Source organism: Aquarana catesbeiana, linkage group LG02 (genome assembly GCF_042186555.1).
Source record: "Aquarana catesbeiana isolate 2022-GZ linkage group LG02, ASM4218655v1, whole genome shotgun sequence".
NCBI lineage: Eukaryota > Metazoa > Chordata > Amphibia > Anura > Ranidae > Aquarana > Aquarana catesbeiana.
Genome location: NC_133325.1, coordinates 737,241,064 through 737,263,021, shown reverse-complemented (window position 1 = coordinate 737,263,021; position 21,958 = coordinate 737,241,064). Strand labels below are relative to the sequence as shown.

General features: G+C 44.4%; 1 protein-coding gene across 1 annotated transcript in view; it reads right to left on the bottom strand.

Moving 5' to 3' along the window:
* The window catches only part of NCAM2 (neural cell adhesion molecule 2), a gene marked incomplete in the record, with an annotated part of 595,102 nt that overhangs the window by 125,025 nt on the left and 448,119 nt on the right, over positions 1-21,958 (bottom strand).

The window sequence follows — 21,958 nt, the reverse complement described above, 5'->3', positions numbered from 1 at the left end:
GGGAAATCTGACACCAACTGACACTTTTGACACTTTGTGGGAACCAGTGACACTAATACAGTGATCCGTGCTAAAAATACGCTCTGTCACTGTTACTAATGAAACTGGCTGGGGAGGGGTTAACCTCTAGGGTGATCAAGGTTTTAAATGTGTGCCTAACAGTGCTTGGTGCATTCACTGTGAGGTGCTTTTACTAAGGGATGTGCCCATTTTTATTCCCTGCTTTGCAGGGAAACAAAATTCGGCACATTACCACTTACAGGACAGAGCTCTGCATTGTCATTCTCTTCACCAATCAGCTGGTGGCGGCGGTCAATCAGTGACTAATCACAGCACAGCCGATGCAGCAGCCACATACGAGCACCCCCATCTCGAAGTGCTGGACCACATACTAGATACGTGATCCAGCACAGGTTAGCCGCTCTGCTGCCATGCTCCTATGTGAGGTGGTTAGCAAGCAGTTAATACAATCAAAGTATTGGCTGGTAAAAACAAGCGGTAACAAGCACCAAGCAACATAGACAAGGAAATCAAATGAAACAAGCATTGGGGTTCATTTACTAAAGCAAACAAGCTGTTAACTTTGCAAGGAAATGTTTACTTTTTAAGGGAATTTTTCCCTAACTTAATAAATGTGATGAATAGGGATGGGCTGAACACTCCCTGTTCAGTTCGCAGCATAACTCCCGAATGGGGAAATGTTCTAACCTGAACGGTGAACCCCATGGAAGTCTATTGGAGCTGAACGGGAAAAATTAAAACTGTCTATTTTGAAGGCTTACATGCAAGTAATTGGCTGTAAAAGGGGTATGGGGGTCTAGGTACTGCACTAGGGGACATGTATAAATATATGTATATATATATATATATATATTTCGGGAGCAGTGATTTTAATTATGCTTCAAGTGCAACAATAAAAATAAAAACCCATTATGTTACCTCTCACACCAAATGTAAACATCAATGGTACAATCTCTATATATATAACCATGGAGTCTGGGATATAGTTGCCCATACACATTTGCAATCTCCAGTCTTGTCCCCTGACTGCTACAAGCATGCATACTGTATATTTTAAAAAGGGAGCACGTAACGATGCATCCAGCTTGTGTTATTATTCTGGCATGTTAGTAATACCAGTTCAACTGTAACAGACAATACAACAACCAAAACGAATGCACATAGAAACTAGGTATTGAAGAGGTAGCACAGGTAGAGCAAATCAAAGCATATGCAGTAGGTGCAGCACTTTTATGGCTATAAAAAGTGCAACAGAACTATCTTTAATCCCATTGGCGAAGGTTACAATTGGATAATCCAAAGGTGTCTTGCTTGGTTTTGATCATCATTTTAATGATAGGCACTCCTATCCTCATATTGATTAGTGGTTCCAAAATAATAATAACTACTTCTTTTTTTTTTTTTTTTTTTTTTTTTTCTTTTTTTTTTTTTTTCCACGTCAGTAAACAGTGTTTGGAGGGCTAAATCAGTTTGTTGTTCATTAACTGTCGCCTTCTCGTATTCACATCATAGTGGATTATACTTTTTCTCATTGCTTTTTATATCGCCCTAATGACCAACGGATTCCATTACGCCTCTTTACCAACAAGTCCTCTGTCCCTTCCATCTCGCAAGCCCCACCAACCAGGACTCGACAACCAAAGGGACCCGCAAGAAGGAAGAAAAAGGACAAAAACACCAACAAAAAAACACAAGAAGAGAGGTTTGTAAAAATGAACTTGTGGGCTCCCCGTGCCCATCTTCTACTGACCCAGCCTGTATTGTGTACCAAATTACCTATGCCCTAATACCCCGATCCCCCCCCCCCCCACCTACTCCCTATATGTTTATCCTATACCCTACTAAGCTATATATTTAACTAAAAATGTGCATATCCAGAAACACTTTATTATAGGATCCTTTGCCTGCAAGGATACCAGTTGCCTATATACCTATATTAAGCCCATCCCTCAGTCTATTCCGTGTCTATGCAGATCCCACTATTAATGACTCTTCACTTTCTCTATCCACATCTTCCACATGCTTTCAAATTCCTGAAGATTGCCCCTTTTTATGTACTCCATTCTTTCCCTACCCAAGGTTTCATTCATTGTAGAGATCCAGTCTTTCACGGTGGGGGGCTCCTTTACCTGCCATCTAAATGCTATCAACTTTCTAGCCTGAAACAGGGCCCGCGTGACAGCTAAGGTAGTACTCAGCCTTTCTCCCATCACTCTTCTATGCCCCAGAATACAAACCAAGGCCTCGTTTGCCACTGTCGTACCGAAAATATTTCCCAAGTTCCCAGTCACCTCCTCCCAGTATCTAAACAGCTTGGGACACCTCCACACCATGTGAATGAGATCTCCCATCCTTCGACACCTGGGGCAGTTGTCATTGGGCCTTCTCCCAAATTTAAAAAGTCTTTTAGGAGTATAATAGGCTCTGTTTAACAGCATTAAGTGTGAGAGTCTCTGTGAAGGGGTCACAGAAACCTGCGCTCCCAACTCCAAAATTCTCGCCCATTGTTCCTGGGTCATTCCTCCCACCTCCTCTTCCCATTTAGCCTTTACCCGAAGGAGTATTTCCCTGCTATTAACCGATTTGCTTAATTGGTCATAAATTCTTGAAATTACCCCTCTAGTGGGGGTTATTTGAATTATGCACTGAAATAGAGGCATCTCTTCCCATCTCGGGGTCTGGGCTTTAAATTGTGCTTTAAGGGCATGTTCCAACCGGACATATAGGAAGAAAGACCCCCGGGGAAGCTTAAACTCCCCAACCAGTTCTGAAAATTTCTTTAACCCAAAGTCGTTATATAATTGACTTAGCTTACTGAGGCCAAGCTTCTCCCACTCTCTAAATATGCCTATCTTAAGAACTTCCTGCAAATTATGGTTGTTCCAAATAGGAGAGTAGGCTGTTAAGGCTCCATACCCCATCTTTTTCTTAACTGTTTTCCAAAGTTTGGTTATCAATTTAATTGTTGGAAATTTATCATGGAACGCGTCCGCCTCTAGGGCTTCAATAATTGTATTATGTGTGGAGCTCAACAATAGTAACTTGCCGTTAGGGGTGCCTCCTTTCGGTATCCCACAGCCCAATAATTGCTGCAACTGAGTTGAGTAAAAATAACTCTCGGGATGTGGGAGGGCAAAGCCCCCCTCCTGGGTAGGGAGCTGGAGCACTCCAAGACGGATCCTGGCTTGTTTCCCCTTCCAAATCAATTCCCTAAAGAGACTGTCAATTTTTTTAAACCACTTCTTACTTATCCAGACAGGGGAATTATGCAAGACGTATAGCAGTTGTGGCATCCATACCATTTTTATTAAGCTACATCTTCCTGCAACTGATAGAGGCAGGCGTCTCCAAATTCCTATTTTTTGTTTAAATTTTGTTAATAGAGGGACAAGGTTTTTACTGATATATAGAACAGGGTCCTTCGTCAGGACAATCCCTAGGTACTTCAGAGCTTCCACTGTTGCCACCTGAGGCATACCAGGTGCTATTGTCTCATTTAAGGGGTCTATCGGTAGAAACTCTGATTTCTCCCAGTTTATCTCTAAGCCAGAAAAACTGCCGAAGTCCTCCACTATCCTCATTGCTCCCGGTAGCGATTTCCTCGAGTCTCCCAAAAATAACAGAATGTCATCCGCATACAATGCGATTCTTTCCTCGCCTGTTTTTCTCTGGAAGCCGGTTATCGCTCGACTTCCCCTTATGGAAATGGCCAGGGGTTCCATCGCTAGTGCAAACAACAGAGGGGAGAGTGGGCACCCCTGCCTCGTCCCCCTCTCCAGCTCAAACCAGTCTGACAATTCGTTGTTAATTTTTAATCTTGCCTTGGGTCGAGTATATAGCATTCTAATCCACCCTATAAAGGCAGGGCCAAATCCAAAGATCTCCAGCACGCGCCACATATAGCCCCACTCCACGCTATCAAAAGCCTTGGATACATCAAGGGTCATCAACGCTCTCGAACCCTCGTTCACCATTGGGGTCTGTACATTCAAAAACGCCCTTCTAATATTCAGGCTCGTGGATCTATTGGCTATGAAGCCCGCCTGGTCCTCGTGGATCAGCTTATGGATAACTCCATTCAATCTTGCTGCCAGCACTTTGGCCAGAATTTTTACGTCCGTGCATAAAAGAGAAATTGGTCTATAGGCGGCCATATCCAAGGGATCTTTCCCTTCTTTCTGTAATACAATAATAGTTGCTTCTAGCATTGAGGCAGGTAATTGGCCCCCCTCAAGCGCCCCCCCCAAAACTTTCAGCAGTTCGGGGATCAACACTTCACCATAGTGTTTGTAGGTCTCAATTGGAAGACCATCTGGTCCGGGCGACTTATGGGTTGCCATGCCTGCTACTGCTTGGTATAATTCTGCTATAGATATTGGGGCATCTAATATGTCTCTTTCTTCTTGTGATATGGTGGGGATGTCTAACCCCCTTAGGAAGTCCTCCATCTTGGCCTCCTTACCCCTCTTCTGGGAGGAATACAGTTTTTTATAGTAATCCCTGAAGGCTTGTACTATTTTTAAGGTGCTTGATACTACCTCACCGCTCTGGGATCTAATCGCGAGGACCGTGGATGGAGCTGCATTGGATTTTGCTAGCATAGCCAGTGTCCTTCCCATTCTCTCGCCCTCCACCATAGATTCCTGTCTTTGGAGTAACCGCCTGGTTTCTGCTTTCTGTAAAACCACTGATTTATATGCTTGTTGTTTCTCTTGCCAGATACTTTCCGTCTCCGGGTTTGGGTTGCAAGTATAGTTGTTTTCTGCTTCAAGAGCGTCTCTCAACAGGCTCTCCTCCTCCCTTCTAGCCTCTTTGTTGAATGTAGCTATCTGCTGTATCAGGACCCCCCTAAGAAAAGCCTTAAGGGCGTCCCATAGCGTAGAAGGGGACACCGTTCCCTGATTGATCTCAACAAACTCCCTTAAGGAGGAAAGTATCCCAACCGTCTTTTTAATAATTTCAAACCAGTACGGGCTTATACTCCAGTACTTCCGGGGCCTAGGCTCCCCAAGATTTAAAATGACTACCATAGGTGAGTGGTCTGAGATGCCTCTTGGCCAGTATGTTATTTTTTCTACCATCTGGAGAGCCCTATCATTTCCTAGGGCTAGGTCTATCCTTGAAAGCACGGAGTAAGATGCAGAACAGCAAGTATATTGCAGCACGCCTGGGTTCCGTGCCCTCCACAAATCCATTAATCCCACTTCTTCCAGAAAAAAGCTTAACCGACTCTTTACTGAGTCCTCTGAGTTTTTTCGTAGTGGGAATCTATCCAGCCTTTTATCTAGAACCTCGTTGAAGTCCCCCATTGCTACAATCGGCACCTCTTTTTTATCTAGCAAAAATTCATACAGTTTAAGCAAGACATCCAGATTAAAGGGCGGAGGGATATATATATTTGCCACCACATACCTGGCGTTTTCAATAAAACATAATAAAAAGATGTATCTACCCAACTCGTCTATCCTGACCTGGCTGCAGGAAAACTTCACCCCAGACTTTACCAAAACACTCACTCCCCTACTGTAGGAGGAGTGAACCGCATGAAATTGGGTTTGAAATTTTTTCATCTGTAGGTGATGGATAGTTTCCTTGGTTAGGTGGGTTTCCTGCAGACAGACCAGATCAGCCCCGCACCTCTCCATCATAGAGAACACTGCTAATCTTTTAAGTGGTGTACCTAGGCCCCTGACATTCCAGGATCCTATTTTCAGAGTCTTAGCTAACATCTAAAGACTGAGGAATATTCTTTACCCCAACATATACAAACGTATATAACAGAAAGATATAAGAGAAATTTAATATATATAACCCTAACCCAAAACTAATTTTTCTCCTCCTAGTGACTGTTATAACAATTCCGTGTGTGTGCATACTTGGCCACTAGACCACGTATTCATTTTGGCTATATTAGCCTTACTTTGGGCATAAATTTGCCATAGACAGTGCTTGCATGTGCGTGTAGAACAACCAAAAACCTATTTACTATAAAAAGTGCCTGTATGTGCAAAAATAATCTTAAGGAAGGTCTGGATACCTCTGGATACCGTTATAATTTCTAGTGGTATAAGTGTTCGTAAGGAATGGTTTACCCATCCTATTTCCCCTCCCTCCCATCTTCCCACCCCTTCCCTTCCCTCCCCACCTAATCTCCCCTACCCTCCCACCCCATCCCCCTCCCCCCCCCCCCACCCGTACCCACCTATCTAGGTGTACCCCCTGGGGGTTTACCATGACCGTTGCCTCTTACACTAACACCAACCTTTTACCCCAATCTTACACTCACAGCCCCACACCACCCTACCCACAAATAGCTGTGTGCACCCATCCCCTCCCGTCCCCTTATAATAAAAAGCATTAACAGATGGCAGAAAGGGGTGGAAAAAAAAAAAAAGCAAGAACAAGAAAAAGAACAAAAACAAAAATACAGCCCCTGTACCTCCCAATGCCTTATCGTGCCATCCTATTGATATCCCGGCCTATTATATCTTCCCCCATTCTCTACGTAAAATTTGTGATTTTTTCCCTATTATCTTCCAGCCACTTCTCAACTTCAGAAGGGGAGTTAAAAAACAGAGTCTCCCCCAGAGCCGCAACCCGCAACCTTGCCGGATATAAAAGAGCATAGGGCAACTTAAATTTTTGTAGATTGCGTTTTGCCTGGGTAAACTCTGCCCTACGCCTCTGCAAATCCGGAGAGAAGTCGGAATAAAACAATATTTTTGCTCCTTTAAAAAAAACCTCCCCTGCTTCCCTGATCTTCCGTAGTAAGATTACTTTATCCTGGTAGTTAAGAAATCTCAGGAGGAGGGGTCTCGGGTGGCCCCCCTCCGATGGTGCCCTGAAAGGGATCCTATGAGCTCTTATGATGGAAAACGAAGCCGAGAATGATTCTTTCCCGATTAGCTCCCCCAGCCATTTTTCTAGGAATGCAATTGGGTTGGCGCCCTCACTCCTTTCGGGTAAACCTATCAGCCTCACATTATCTCTTCTACTCCTGTTCTCCATCTCATCTAACTTAGAGGCTTGTTTAGATAGCTGTTCCTTCAGCCATTTTATTTCTCTGGTTATTGGGAGCACATTATCTTCTAGCCCACTGACTCTTTCTTCCAGGGCCGTTGTTCTCTCCGCCGTTTTCTGCAGATCTTGTCTAACCAATAACAGATCTGCTTTAACACCTTTCATTTGTTCACAAAGATCTTTAAGCGAGCCGCTACATACCCCTACAGCCATGAATACATCCGTTATAGTTGGTTCTCTGTTCAAGGGTAAATTCGGGTCATTTATTAGCTCCGAGTTTACGTTTGTGTTTTGATCACTTAGCCCTGGGCCTTTATTACATAAAGATTTGGAAGGCTGGGTAGCCGGCACAGCCCCTAAGGGCTGTAATTGAGGCTGGCCCTGGCTTTTCCTATCCGATGCCCCCCCTTGTTGACCCTTCTGCTGCGACCCCTTTTTTGGAGGGGTCAGAGCAGAGGCATGGGCATATTGCTCCAGTTTTGCTGCTGCTGATACTGCTGCCGCATGCTGCGGGTTTTTCTCTTTAGAGGAACGTAGATTCTGCATCATTTACGCTTATAGATATAAATATACTCTAACAGCAACAAATTAGAGACTGACAGTTACCAACGTCCTCCACAAATCCAAAAAGGAACTAAGGAGAGAGGGGGAGGAAAGGGAAGCCGCTGCTCCCATCAGCGCTCAACTACCCGCTGTACAGAGCATATACCATAAAGTGTATAAAGCGGGGTAAGTCTCTCCACTCTACACTCTTATACACCCCCGTAAAAAAAAAAAAGAGAGCTCACACAGAAGGAAGCTACAATACCTTAAATGGCAGGTGTGGGGCAACTCCCTACACACATAAACTCCACAGCTACAACTTAAATTGGTGCAGCCCCCCACCTACACCGTAGTTTTATACAGTTGGTTAAATGCCGCTAAGGCAGTCGCCATTAAAAATACGGTTAGTGGGGTATATATACCGAGTATCCCAACCCCTACCTAAACCTCTCTCTTTGCATCTGTTGAAAATCCCAGGGGTCCCAGGGCTTTAGCTAGTCAGCAGCACACAAACAAAAAAAAAAAAAAAAAAAAAAAGGTTGGAGAATATACTTTGCTTCCTATATTAGCACACTCTGTCTGCTCCCAGACTTAATATTACCCAAGCAGCAGGCAGGTCAACGCACTGACTCACATAAATAACTCTGTTACTACACAGATGTCATATTACCAGGATTTACTTCTAGTCTGAGGATTGTCTAACAAAAAAACAGCATCTGGATACTATATTAGTGACTCCATACTGTACCAGCTCTGGCCGACTTCTATTCCATGACTAGTGTAGAGATGGGAAAGTGAAAGTAAAAAGCTGCTTGTCTCACAGCAGCGTGCAGGGGATGACATCTCACCCAGAGGATTCCTCAGCACACCTTTAGCAGAGAGAGAGGAGGGGCAGCGAGGCACCGAGTGACAAGGGAGCCAGAGCCATCCAGTATGCCGTTCATACGGCCAGGGGAGAGAGAGATGAGAATGGAGGGGGGACGGAGCACACAGCGTCCATGCTCTCACTCACTCCATGCTGCCTCTCAACACACACCCGCCCATCCGGTCACGCCCCCTAGAATGTCCCCAATAATAACTACTTCAGTAGGGAACAGACACAAAAGATACGCTCAGCATCTTTCCAAATAACTGTTCTGCTTTATTATGACACAATTTAAGGTTTTTATACACATGATTATGTAGGTATCACATTAATATTACAATAGTATGTTTATAGTAACAAGGGGCATTACATAGGCAGGCTAATTCTAATCAGGACTAGGGATGAGCTTCGAGTTCGAGTCGAACTCATGTTCAACTCGAACATCAGCTGTTCGCAAGTTCGCCGAACAGCGAACAATTTGGGGTGTTCGCGGCAAATTCGAATGCCGCGGAACACCCTTTAAAAGACAATGGGAGAAATCAAAAGTGCTAATTTTAAAGGCTTATATTCATGATATTGTCATTAAAAAGTGTTTAGGGACCTGGGTCCTGCCCCAGGGGACATGGATCAATGCAAAAAAGTTTTAAAAACGGCCGTTTTTTCGGGAGCAGTGATTTTAATTATGCTTAAAGTGAAACAATAAAAGTGTAATATCCCTTTAAATTTTGTACCTGGGGGGTGTCTATAGTATGCCTGTAAAGGGGCGCATGTTTCCCGTGTTTAGAACAGTCTGACAGCAAAATGACATTTCAAAGGAAAAAAAGTCATTTAAACTACTCGCGGCTATTAATGAATTGCCGGTCTGACAATACACATAAAAGTTCATTGATAAAAACGGCATGGGAATTCTTCACAGGGGAACCCCGAACCAAAATTTAAAAAAAAATGATGTGGGGGGTCCCCCTAAATTCCATACCAGGCCCTTCAAGTCTGGTATGGATATTAAGGGGAACCCCGGCCAAAATTTTTTAAAAAATGGCGTGGGGTCCCCCTCAAAATCCATACCAGACCTTTCAGGTCTGGTATGGATTTTAAGGGGAACCCTATGCCAAAAAAAAAAAAAAAAAATGGCGTGGGGTCCCCCCAAAAATCCATACCAGACTCTTATCCGAGCACGCAACCTGGCAGGACGCAGGAAAAGAGGGGGGACGAGAGAGCACCCCCCCTCCTGAACCGTACCAGGCCACATGCCCTCAACATTGGGAGGGTGCTTTGGGGTAGCCCTCCAAAACACCTTGTCCCCAAGTTGATGAGGACAAGGGCCTCATCCCCACAACCCTGGCCGGTGGTTGTGGGGGTCTGCGAGCGGGGGGCTTATCGGAATCTGAAAGCCCCCTTTAACAAGGGGACCCCCAGATCCCAGTGTGAAATGGTAAGGGGGTACAAAAGTTCCCCTACCATTTCACTAAAAAAGTGTCAAAAATGTTAAAAATGACAAGACAGTTTTTGACAATTTCTTTATTTAAATGCTTCTTCTTTCTTCTATCCTCCTTCGGTTTCTTCCTCCATCTTCTACTTCTTCTGGTTCTTCTGGTTCTTCCTCCGGTGTTCTCATCTGGCATCTTCCTCCGCGGTGTTGGCGTCTTCTTCCCTTCTTCTCCAGGCCGCTCCGCATCCATGATGGCATGGAGGGAGGCTCCCGCTGTGTGACGCTTCTGTCATAAACCAGATAAGACCAGAACTGTGTGACTGCAACAGAGTGAACCAGACATAAATAGGTGAAAGTAAGTTTATTTAAGGAAAATGCATATGTGAACACACCACAAATACAAGTGAACAACCAAACAATCAGTGATATAAAACCAACCAGCATATGTAGCAAGAGGGAGTACCAGAATCGTAGTCAAGCCAGGCCGGGGTCATAAACACGGAATCAGTAGCTGGGAAGGGAGATAAACAGGACATGAGAGGATGGATGGATACAGGAGGGACGGGTCAGGTACAAGGCTCAGAGTCCAGAGTCCAGGGTTCCGGGTTCAGGTAATGGACAGGAAACAGGATCAACAGGTTCCAGGTTCCAGGTTCCAGGAATCAGGGTTCAGGTTCGGGTTCAGGTTACAGGATCAGGGTAACAGGATGCAGATCAGGGCTCAAGGACAATACCAGGGCAACATAAGTGTGCAATTGCCGGGTATTTATACTGCAGCTGTGCTAATTAACGTCAGGTGACACCTGTCTGCAGAGGGGAATACCTGCTCCATACTGCCAGGATCCATCCGCTGGTGGACGCCAGTACTGCGGCCCAAAGATGACATAACATTAACAGGGAAAAGCTCTCCTGACAGTTTCAAACTTTCAGGAGACACCTGCTGGTGGACCTCAGTAGTGCATGCCGAATAACAGATATTACCAGCGGATGGAACATTTCCTGACAGTACCCCCCCTCAAAGGAGCGGCCTCCGGACGCTCCAACTGGTTGTAATTGTCCATAGTCTATGGCATCAAGCAGAACAACAGATGGGGGTACATCAGGCTGGGCCACAGGCACTTCAGGCGGGGCATCAGGCACCTCAGGGCAGACAGCGGGCACATCAGGCCAGACAGCGGGCTCCGGGTCCTCGAGCTGGGCAACAGGCTCATCGGACTGGACAGCGGGTACTGAGACATCAGACCAGGCAGCAGGTACTGGACCCTCAATCTGGACAGCGGGCACAGGCCTTGGTACAACAGGCTGAGTAGCAGACGGTGGCACAACAGGCTGGGCAGCAGACGGTGGCACAACAGGCTGGGCAGCAGATGGTGGCACAACAGGCTGGGCAGCAGGCATGGGCACTTCAAGTTGGGCAGCAGGCATGGGCACTTCAAGCTGGGCAGTGGGCTCATCAGGCTGGGCAGCGGGCTCATCAAGCTGGGCAGCGGGCTCATCAAGCTGGGCAGCGGGCTCATCAGGCTGGGCAGTGGGCTCATCAGGCTGGAGAGTGGGCACATCAGGCTGGAGAGCAGGCTCATCAAGCTGGAGAGCAGGCACTGGCACTTCCGGCTGGAACACTGGCACCGAGACATCAGGCTGGAAGGCAGGCACAGAGACATCAGGCTGGAAGGCAGGCACAGAGACGTCAGGCTGGAAGGCAGGCACAGAGACGTCAGGCTGGAAGGCAGGCACAGAGACATCAGGCTGGAAGGCAGGTACAGAGACATCAGGCTGGAAGGCAGGCACCGATACATCAGGCTGGAAGGCAGGCACAGAGACATCAGGCTGGGAGGCAGGCACCGAGACATCAGGCTGGGAGGCAGGCACCAAGACGTCAGGCTGGGAGGCAGGCACTGAGACGTCAGGCTGGGAGGCAGGCACCGAGACGTCAGGCTGGGAGGCAGGCACTGAGACGTCAGGCTGGGAAGCAGGCACCGAAACGTCAGGCTGGAAGGCAGGCACCGAGACGTCAGGCTGGAAGGCAGGCACCAAGACGTCAGGCTGGAAGGCAGGCACCAAGACGTCAGGCTGGAAGGCAGGCACCAAGACGTCAGGCTGGAAGGCAGGCACTGATACATCAGGCTGGAAGGCGGACACATCTGACTGGAAGGTAGGCACGTCAGGCTGGAAGGCAGGTACATCAGGCTGGAAGGCAGGCACAGAGACATCAGGCTGGAAGGCAGGCACAGAGACATCAGGCTGGAAGGCAGGCACCGAGACGTCAGGCTGGAAGGCAGGCACCGAGACGTCAGGCTGGAAGGCAGGCACCAATACATCAGACTGGAAGGCGGACACATCTGACTGGAAGGTAGGCACATCAGGCTGGAAGGCAGGTACATCAGGCTGGAAGGCAGGCACCGAGACATCAGGCTGGAAGGCGGGCACAGAGACATCAGGCTGGAAGGCAGACACTGGGATGTCAGACTGGGTTGGATTAGCTGGTGCGGAGGCAGGTTGGGTTACTGGCAGGATTGTCTTGGTTGGAAAAAACTTTCGTTTTTTCTTTGGCTTAGCCCCTGAAGCTCTGTAGATGAGGGGTGCAGCAGACTGGAAAGGAGGATTGGGATATGGCAGAGAAGAGGTAACAGTAGCTGGAGGAAGTTCCTGTGGGTTTGTGGGCAGCTGAGAAGAGACAGGTGGGTTGAATGCAGGATAGGTACTGGGAGCAGAGACTGGATATGAATATTTGGTTGGCAGCAGCGTATACTGAGCTGCAACTGCGGTTGACACGGGTGATGGGGAAAGATACATTTGGGTAGGCTGGTGTTTGATGGCAGAGGTGGTTTGTTTGGCTGGAGCTGCTTGCATCATGTCAGACCATGCTGAAAGTATAGGTTGTACAAACTGTGCTTTTAAATCTCCCTGTCTAACAAAAGACTGAGCAGACACAATGCACTCCGCAATCACCTGTGGGGAACAGGCTGAATAGTGCTCACAAAAATCGGCTGGATCATCTTCAAAAAGCCACACTAGGGATAAAACCTGATTCAAATCAAAAGGAGGAGTGAAATCATCACGGCCCTCTGGAATACAGGGCAGGGCCAGCTCAGTACAGATCTTGATCAAAGGCTGCACCTCCCCAAACAATATATAACCCTGATCGACCAGTGAGTGAGCCAAGCGTATAGTGGCAAACAACTGGTCACTAGACCATCCTTTCAAAGCCTGGCAGCAATAATCACTACTTTCGGATGCCACCAGAGAAAAATAAATAACCTCATTGGCATTCATGTTTGCAACCAACTGAATCAAAATGGTTCCCCTGTGCAGCCACTTCTGGTCAGGGATGGCCCTGGTATTCTGTCATAAACCAGATAAGACCAGAACTGTGTGACTGCAACAGAGTGAACCAGACATAAATAGGTGAAAGTAAGTTTATTTAAGGAAAATGCATATGTGAACACACCACAAATACAAGTGAACAACCAAACAATCAGTGATATAAAACCAACCAGCGTATGTAGCAAGAGGGAGTACCAGAATCGTAGTCAAGCCAGGCCGGGGTCATAAACACAGAATCAGTAGCTGGGAAGGAAGATAAACAGGACAAGAGAGGATGGATGGATACAGGAGGGACGGGTCAGGTACAAGGCTCAGAGTCCAGGGTTCAGGGTTCAGGTAACAGACAGGAAACAGGATCAACAGGTTCCAGGTTCCAGGAATCAGGGTTCAGGTTCGGGTTCAGGTTACAGGATCAGGCTACAGGATCAGGGTAACAGGATGCAGATCAGGGCTCAAGGACAATACCAGGGCAACATAAGTGTGCAATTGCCGGGTATTTATACTGCAGCTCTGCTAATTAACGTCAGGTGACACCTGTCTGCAGAGGGGAATACCTGCTCCATACTGCCAGGATCCATCCGCTGGTGGACGCCAGTACTGCGGCCCAAAGATGACATAACATTAACAGGGAAAAGCTCTCCTGACAGTTCCAAACTGCCAGGAGACACCTGCTGGTGGACCTCAGTACTGCATGCCGAATAACAGATATTACCAGCGGATGGAACATTTCCTGACAGCTTCTCTCTTCATCTTCTTCTCTTCATCTTCTTCTCTTCATCTTCTTCTCTTCATCTTCTTTTCGGGCCGCTCCGCATCCATGAAGGCATAGAGGGAGGCTCCCGATGTGTGACGCTTCTCCTCTTCTGACGGTTCTTAAATAACGGAGGGCGGGGCCACCCGGTGACCCTGCCCCCCTCTGACACACGGGGACATGACGGGACTTCCCTGTGGCATTCCCAGTGACGCCACAGGGAAGTCCCGTCAAGTCACCATGCGTCAGAGGGGGCGGGGTCACCGGGTGGCCCCGTCCCCCCGTTATTTAAGAACCGTCAGAAAAGGAGAAGCGTCACACAGCGGGAGCCTCCCTCCATGCCATCATGGATGCGGAGCGGCCCGAAAAGAAGATGAAGAGAAGAAGATGAAGAGAAGCAGATGAAGAGAAGAAGATGAAGAGAGAAGCGTCACACAGCGGGAGCCTCCCTCCATGCCATCATGGATGGGGAGCGGCCCGAGGACAAGAAGGGAAGAAGACGCCGCGGAGGAGGATGCCGGACGAGAACACCAGAGGAAGAACCAGAAGAACCAGGAGAACCAGAAGAAGAAGAAGATGGAGGAAGAAACCGAAGGAAGATAGAAGAAAGAAGAAAGAAGATAGAAGAAAGAAGAAGCATTTAAATAAAGGAATTGTCAAAAACTGTCTCTTGTCATTTTTAACATTTTTGACAGTTTTTTGTGAAATGGTAGGGGTACTTTTGTACCCCCTTACCATTTCACACAGGGGGGAGGGCCGGGATCTGGGGGTTCCCTTGTTAAAGGGGCTTCCAGATTCCGATAAGACCCCCGCCCGCAGACCCCCACAACCACCGGCCAGGGTTGTGGGGATGAGGCCCTTGTCCTCATCAACATGGGGACAAGGTGTTTTGGGGGCTACCCCAAAGCACCCTCCCAATTTTGAGGGCATGTGGCCTGGTACGGTTCAGGAGGGGGGGTGGCCGCTCTCTCATCCCCCCTCTTTTCCTGCAGCCTGCCAGGTTGCATGCTCGGATAAGGGTCTGGTATAGATTTTGAGGGGGACCCCACGCCATTTTTTTTTTAAATTTTGGCCGGGGTTCTCCTTAATATCCATACCAGACCTGAAGGGCCTGGTATGGAATTTAGGGGGACCCCCCACGTCATTTTTTTTTTTAAATTTTGGCTCGGGGTTCCCCTTTGGGGAATTCCCATGCCTTTTTTATCAATGAACTTTTATGTGTATTGTCGGACCAGCAATTCATTAATAGCTGCGAGTAGTTTTAAATGACTTTTTTTCCTTTGAAATGTCATTTTGCTGTCAGACTGTTGTAAACACTGGAAACATGCGCCCCTTTACAGGCATACTATAGACACCCCCCAGGTACAAAATTTAAAGGGATATTACACTTTTATTGTTTCACTTTAAGCATTATTAAAATCACTGCTCCCGAAAAAACGGCCGTTTTTAAAACTTTTTTTGCATTGATCCTTGTCCCCTGGGGCAGGACCCAGGTCCCCAAACACTTTTTATGACAATAACTTGCATATAAGCCTTTAAAATTAGCACTTTTGATTATTCATGTTCTTGTCCCATAGACTTTAACGGTGTTCGCGTGTTCAAACTAATTTTTTGCCTGTTGGCAAGTTCTGGTGTGAACCGAACAGGGGGGTGTTCAGCTCATCCCTAATCAGGACTCGAAAGAATGTAAACATGTACTGAAAACATTATTAGTGCCATGTGCACAGTGAGGGCAGTGTGCAATACATACAAAATAGAATACAATTATATACAGAACTTACAAATTTCCATTACAGTTTTGACTCCAGTAATTTAGAAGGATTGTAATTTACAATAAACCATCCATATCTAAGCTGTTTAAACCAGTGCTGGCTGCATACGTTTCAACTCATGACTGATAGTGTCTCTCCATTATTTCTCCAGCCAAATACTCCATTCAGTCTCAATATGTGTATTACACAAAGAAAGAGCATACAGATTGTAGGGCAGAAGATGAAATAGTCTGCACATTACAGTTTCCACAGTTGATTTTGTTTGCAATGTTGTAAAATGTTCATACATTTTAGATATGTCTTTATTTCTACTTGGAAAAAATGTAAATTCCTACAAATTTCCATAACAATAATAATGTCAGGTCACACTTTGTTTCTGTTTGTGTTTCAGATATTAACAATGGAACAAATGTTGGGAAACAAGAAAAGGTTATCTATTACCAGACTGCTATGTCCTGGAACAATATTTTTTGAACTGTATACACTATGTAATTATAAATGCGCAATAAAGCACAATCTCGTGTTTATATATACCACTGATATTTTTATTAGTGCAAAAACTGTTAAGCAGATTGTGATTTGTTCATGTAAATCGTCTATTTTCTAATCCCACTTTGATATGCAATCACATTCAGATTGTTCCCATACAGACATTGAGTAACATTTTGCAGACTTATAGATAAGAAGAAGCATATACATAAAAATGAAAAATGACTTTAGAGCCTAACTCCAGGCAGATATAACAGACGCATTATTAAACTAATTTATTTAATTTTTATTTTATTTTTTATGGAAGCATTGTAAGTACCAGCAATTGGCTTAATAATTAATCAGACTGAGAGAGAAAGAGGCAGCTCAAGGAACCAATCAGCTGTTCTGAAGTGCAGTGAGCATGCTGATAGGAGGAGAGAAAGCAGTGACAGAGCAGTGACAGAGAGATGAGCTCATCAGTCTACCTCTTCTCAACTGTCCAATCTCAGGTTGGGGAGGAAACAAGATCTGGAGGTGTTAACAAACTGCAGTTGAAATAAATTAGGTTTCCTTTCCAAGGTTGTGTGGTGTGGCATAACCATGCTAATCTTAGAACTGAATGGACAAAAATACAAATCCTTTGACAGGTAAAACAGCGCTCTTATATGTATTTCTGAGGCAGTACATTTTTCTGAAGCTTTGCAATATTGTAGCAATGCAAAAACCTATGAAAATCAAATTAAATTGAAACGTATATTGCCAGAAAAAAATGAAGACATATAGCCATGAATCTTTTTACAATCCATAGAGCTCAGTTGTGCAAATATTATTAGACCATACATGCATGGGTTTAGCAGTTGTAGCAACTGAAACTGGGCAAAGGTGTTCATCTATATTTGAAAGAAGGGAACCTGTATGGGGAGATGGTCATATGGTAAAACGTGAGGCTGTGCCTAGCACTTTTTTACTGTCTTGGCTGTCGGATAGTAAATATGTACCCATAGAGCAAGGGCCATGTATAATAAGGTTTTAGGTGGTGGTAAAAAGAGGGCAAAAGGTTGAGAAGTTTTTCATAGTGGGGATGTGAGAAAAAAGAAAAGGGAAAGATGCAGAAGAGGTAGGAATATCAAAAAGTTAGGGGTAAGAGCTGGAAGCAGGGAATTAATCCATGCCAGCAGTCAACACTGTACAGGTAATTTGTGGGATTGGTCCACTAAAAGGGATTCTATGCAGCAATGAACTGTTATCTGCCATATTTGCTTCTGGTTCTCCTGGTCCATACCAATCCCACTTTTTATGCATTTCCTCTGTATCCTTCTCTATCTTTTTTTTCACCTTTCCCATGTATGCCTAACGTGTTCAAATTTCCATTATCTTAAACTTTATTCTTGGAGTTTTTGGAGTCATGACAATGACGCAGTTGTGATCCACAAAGTCAATCTAATTTCCATAATTAGAGATTGGTAAACTTTTTTTTAACTTAGTAATTGGTTTGCTGTAACTGATACTTAAATTCAAGTTCAAGGCATAGTTGGTAAAATACCAAAAAGTATATCGCTGACGCAATGCAAAAATCAACACAAGCTCCTAATAATAGTGTCAAAACTCCAGACTTTGAACATCAAAATACCAAAAATTTTAACAGAGACACCGTTTTCAAGTGATGTCTGAAGTGTTGATTTCATGAAGACGTCTTTTGTGTACCACCAGTGATAGTAATCCACTTCTGTACTTCAAACTTTTCACGTAGTGCTTTTTTATTTTAAGCTGCAACTATTCACTTGTGATTGCATAAATTTAAATAAACATCAGGCCACTTTTTTTTTCAAAAACAGTGTTTTTTACAAACAAAAAATGTATCTTGATGTGAAAAATATCCATTTTCCATCCTTCTATTTTTTAACAAGAAAATGTCATAAAATTTGTAGATACTTTGTTGGCCATAATGCTTTTTTGCAGAAGGGAGTTTAACTAGACTCGTGGCCACTCAAAGAAACTCAAGAAAAGAGGTTTAACCTTAAACTACGTAGATGGTTCTTTACTGTAAGAGCGGCAAGGATGTGGAATTCCCTTCCACAGGCAGTGGTCTCAGCGGGGGGCATTAATAGTTTCAAAAACTATTAGATAAGCACCTGAATGACCACAACATACAGGGATATACAATGTAATACTGACATATAGTTACACACATAGGTTGGACTTGATGGACTTGTGTCTTTTTTCAACCTCACCAACTATGTAACTATGTAACATTCTTAAGATTAAATAACCTTTCACTTCAGGTAATGCACAACTGTCTTATAAAAAACACACCATTAAAGAAAATATCTAAGCATCAAACATACTTAAACCAGTCTCTGAATTATAAAATACCACATTCAATCTATCACAAAAAATTGTGTGGACAAAAATTTGATTCACCGTGAACCGACAGCCCCCCAAAACAGTGAAACAAATAGTGGTGCTAAATTATTTGTTTCACTGTTTTTGAGGGTTGCCGGTTCAGGGCGAATCAAATTTTTGTCCACATATTTGTTTACACCAAGTGGCTGCTTTAATTATTCAGGTTTGAATTTTCCAAGAGCGCAGTGCTGGTATTATAAGGGCGAGCGGATTACCTTTATACCACAGTTTTTTTAAGTCCAGTATCACAAAAAATTACCCAATGCCTTATTAGTGACTATTGTCTGTTTTTCCCAATACTTTAGGATAGTTTTTTCTTTCATTAGAATTTTTTTTTATTCCAAAAGTTTTAGAATTTTACATACAAACTGAGAGGCTTTAGAAAAATGTTCTAGTAAGGAAGGGAAAATAGGGAATAAAGAGTAGGAGATAAAGGAAAATTGGTTATTTCAGCAAGGTCCAGACAAATTTCAATCCATCTATGGCCGTTCCTGTTTGAGATGTGTACATTTAATGATCAACTCCTCTTAAATTGGACTGTTGGTAAATACCACCATATTGCACCCACCTTATAAGCATTATGGTAAGTGTTCTGGAGTACTCTCCTTTTTTCATGAAAGATGTACACCCGTGAAAGCCTTCACAATAAACTGGATAGAAAATTGCCTGGTTCAGCAAGGATCATTCAAATTTCGATCCATTTATGGCCATTCCCATTTTAAAAGAGTTGATTTAATGATCGACTCTTCTCGAAAAGGACTGTTGGTAAATTTTCATTCGATCAGATGATCAGTGTATTCTGACAGTGGAGTCCCACTGTAAAAATACAATACCACAGCAGGGAAAATTCCCCCATCCGCATGCCTTTTGTGGATGGAGGAATCTGTTCAGTTTTTTTTTTGATCAGTATTCTGACTGATCGAAAAAAACAGTTGCTTATGATCAGTTTTCGAATTTTCCATTAGGTTACCATATTCGTAATTATCTCAGAAGCTTACAAAAAAAGATCAATCACTTTCCCTCCTCTGTGTTGCCTTGTAGTTATTGGCAAAAAAAAAAATGTTCATATTAAGCCAAACAAACATTTTAAAGTGTGTAGGTCATTGATTATTATGTTAATTTATAGACAAAGATCAAGATTAGTCTGATGCATATACAGTATGCTGAGAAGTAGAATATTACAGTATTAATCAAGTAATCTACATAGAATTGCAACAGTCGTTGATACCCCTGGCTTATGTAACTATTCTGACCACATCCTGTAATATGTATTAGTACAGCCTAATTGTTGATATGTAGGTATTTCAAGCCAAAGATAAGCGTTAGCTTCCATTATCCACACTGTTACAGTGAGAGGTGAAGGAGCTATCCTTTTTTTCACCATTCATTTTCTGGCTTAAAAAAAGAGTACGTTAATAGCTAAAGTCTGATGGTGGTTATCAGCTGGTAGATCAAATAAGTTGAATATGCAGATCATGGGGATGTTCTCAATGTGAATAACAAATATTTTGGTAATTGATTCAATGAAGTTTTGCCACTAGCGGAACATTTTGCGGAAGTGCCAAATTACGAGTAGTAAACTGTCTTTCTCACCATGACAGCTGGGGCAGGAGGAAGAGTCCCAGCTGACAAATTGGTGGATCAATGGTAGAGTTCTATAAACCCTCTTTAATGAACAGCTGAGTGAGTTTCTTGGTCTCTTGAACTTGATGTTGGAGAGGGAAGTATGAGGGATGTTATAGAATAATATCTTGTTGTTTGTCCGCTACTTGGTCTACATTATGTTGCCATTTAAAGATTAATTACATGTAACTATGCATAAACCACACCTTTGGCATCCTTCTAGATGCTGGAAATCACTGTAATAGACATCCCCACTCCAGTGATCTCCACTAGCTTCTGGGTCCTATGGTGAATGACTGCCTCGCTGCATTGTGAACACAGGAGGTTAGCCGCTCGGTATAGGACCTGGAAGCCATTTGGAAAGATCCCACAGGTATGGTATATGCATAGTTGCATTGGTCCAGGCTAGAGTCCACATGGGGGAGGGGCAGTAAGTACCTATTAATGAAGTAGGTGGTGTAGATATGGGATATGGTGTCATTTTTTGTTTACATTTCAAATATATTTATTTTGAAAAAGACATAGATAACAAAGGGGAACAAAGGAAAGGATAAAAAGCAAACTGTACACATTCAGCAATACGGTAGATTGTAATGAACAGTATTACCACAAGCACAATCAATTATAATCAAACATAATGTTTGCAATGTCATTCAAGAAGAATCAACAAAACATCCATGACACCATGACACATAAAGCGGTGACAGGTTCAAAGTCAAATTACAATCAACTCCTTGTTAAAGATAACAAAAGTGTGGTCTACTTGTCCAAAACAAGACTCATATACAGTTATCTCCCAAAGTAGGTCAGCAAGGAAAAGGAGAATGTAAGAAAGGAAAAAGAAAAGGGCCAAAAAAATAGAGGAAAGGGATGAGAAACTCCAATCAAGAGATGCAGGTCCTGGGAGTGTAGCTGGCCAGCCAGGACCATGGGTGATCTTTAAGAAGTCCTGACATACCGTATTTATCGGCGTATAACACGCTCCGGCGTATAACACGCACCCCTATTTAGGAGGGAATTTTAAGGAAAAAAAACTTTTAGGAGGGAAGTTGAAGGGAAAAAAACTTACATTTAAATGCCCATCATTGCAGCCTTCTCAGTGCAGCCTTGCCCCAGTGCAGCCTTGCCAGTGCAGCCATGTCAGTGCAGCCATGTCAGTGCAGCCTTGTCAGTGCAGCCTTGTCAGTGCAGCCTTCCCCAGTGTCCATTGCAGCCTTGCCCCAGTGCAGCCTTGCCCCAATTCAGCCTTGCAGCACACTGAGCTTCAAAATCGCCGACCGCGATTTGAAAATGGCGCCGCCGGCGCCGAAATACACAGAGCCGGTCCTCGGCTCTTCTCGGCGGCTCTCGTTCACTTTCGGCTCCACTCAGGATGGGCGTGACAGTGAGCGGAGCTATCCGAACCTAGCCGAGTACACTCGGCTAGGTTCGGGCGGCGCTCGAGTGAAGCCGAAAGTGGCCGAGAAGAGCCGAGGACCGGCACTGTGTATTTCGGCGCCGGCTGCGCCATTTTCAAATCGCGGTTGGCGATTTTTTACATCTGACAGCTCAGGATCGCAGGGGATCAGCGTATAACACGCACCCGTGATTTTCTCCTGATTTTAAGGGGAAAAAAGTGCGTGTTATACGCCGATAAATACGGTAATCAAAACCAGACAATAGGTATGATTTAAAGTGGTCAAAATCCATATAAAATAGTCAGGAATACCATGTATCATAATGAGCTTTAGTGGTCT